This window comes from Triticum urartu, chromosome 5A (assembly GCF_056163025.1).
Source record: "Triticum urartu cultivar PI428250 chromosome 5A, HENAU_Tu73, whole genome shotgun sequence".
Classification (NCBI taxonomy): domain Eukaryota; kingdom Viridiplantae; phylum Streptophyta; class Magnoliopsida; order Poales; family Poaceae; genus Triticum; species Triticum urartu.
Window position 1 is genome coordinate 635522851 of NC_141877.1, and position 1478 is coordinate 635524328.

At 49.0% G+C, this 1478-nt stretch overlaps 1 long non-coding RNA gene across 1 annotated transcript; it reads left to right on the forward strand.

Moving 5' to 3' along the window:
* Positions 1-627, forward strand: LOC147973606 (uncharacterized). Its single transcript, XR_015603668.1, has 2 exons — positions 1-253; positions 354-627. It is a non-coding gene; the product is annotated as an uncharacterized LOC147973606 (long non-coding RNA).
* The last annotated feature ends 851 nt before the right edge of the window (positions 628-1478 follow it).

The following is a 1478-nucleotide window of genomic DNA, read 5'->3' on the forward strand; positions in this document are numbered from 1 at the left end:
TCCCTCATCTCATCATCCCCTTGTTGTGATTGATCAACATGAGATGAGAGGCCGAACTTGGATTTGCTAGCCAAGTAATCTCGATCGGTTGGTGTCAGATCACGGCAGCCTCCCTCTCCGGCCCCTAGTAATCTCGATCGACCCATCTCCAAACTAAGCAATCCAATGGCGTGCGGGTACAAGGCGGCGGCGGCGCGCGACGTCCCCGGCGTGCTCCTCCTCCTCCTCGTGGCCTCTCTCGCCACGGTTACCAGTAAGTAAAACCTTGGCGACGGGCATGTTGATTGATGATGATGATGCATGCTTCTGTATTTTCTTGCATTGACCTTTTTTTTGCTTAATAAAATTATTAGGGTGTGCGTGGGTGGGTGACTACGCGTCGGACCACGGGTGCGGCAAGACGTTCGTGGAGGCGCTGTGCGACCCGGCGGACGCGGCCCAGAACCGCGCCTGCAGCGACGCCTGCCACTACAACGGCTGCGGCGGCGGCCGCTGCGTCTACGTCGCCACCGCCAGGGGATGCTACTGCAAGCCATAGCCCTAGCAATCGCTCCATCCTCCAAGTCGATGATGTATGTGTTCCCTCATTGAATTGATTGGTGAATTGAATAAATTGAAGAAATTGCTGCTGGGAACACAGAGCATGTTGATGTTGGTTTTTCAACATGCATGATTTATTTAATCGCGATCGAGGGAGAAAAAAATGATTTACAACAATGCAGTAAATCTTTTCCTTAAAGCCTGCGGATCGCGATCGATCAATATTCGGTGCCTGCCATGTGATGCATGGGACACACACTCGATGCTCTTCTTTTCTTCTTCTTCTTTTTTATTTATTAGGAACCAACGTTGTATGCTTGACAGGAAATCAATTCTATCCATTAGTTTTTTTCTTTTTTCTTTTTCAGAATTGTCGCCATCTTTTTTCATCCAAAACAAAGGTCATATATAGGTCCAAGGTTTGGGTCATGAATATTGCCCAACCAAACATGTCTACCTACGCCTAGGTTACAAGTAAACTTGACGAGATCATGAGTCTCAAAATTAAAGTTGATAAAAGAACAAGAAATAAAACTATTACAATGATTCATCATCTCATATTTTATCCATTTGTTGCATGGAACGCACGAGGAATACATACATTACTTGGCGCTCATTACTTTCAAGGTAGCACAGCCCAGCCCGGCCCAGCTCAGCCCAGGTGGAACAGCCGAAAGAAGCCGCAATTCCCCATGGGCTGGGACACCATATCGTCCGTCCGCAGCTATGGACCTGGCCTTGGGAGATCCTATTTGCCGCAAATAGTCCCCAGTTCGCACAGACCTCGCCCGATTGGGCCGGCCATTCGGTTCAAACCCTTACCGTATGGTCGGGCGCAAAAACTCTGAGAAAAATAAGTGCGAGCCGGATTCGATCCGGAGAGCTGCTGTAGAGGACGGAGAATCCTGCCAGTCGAGCTGACTGACTGGTAACAAAAG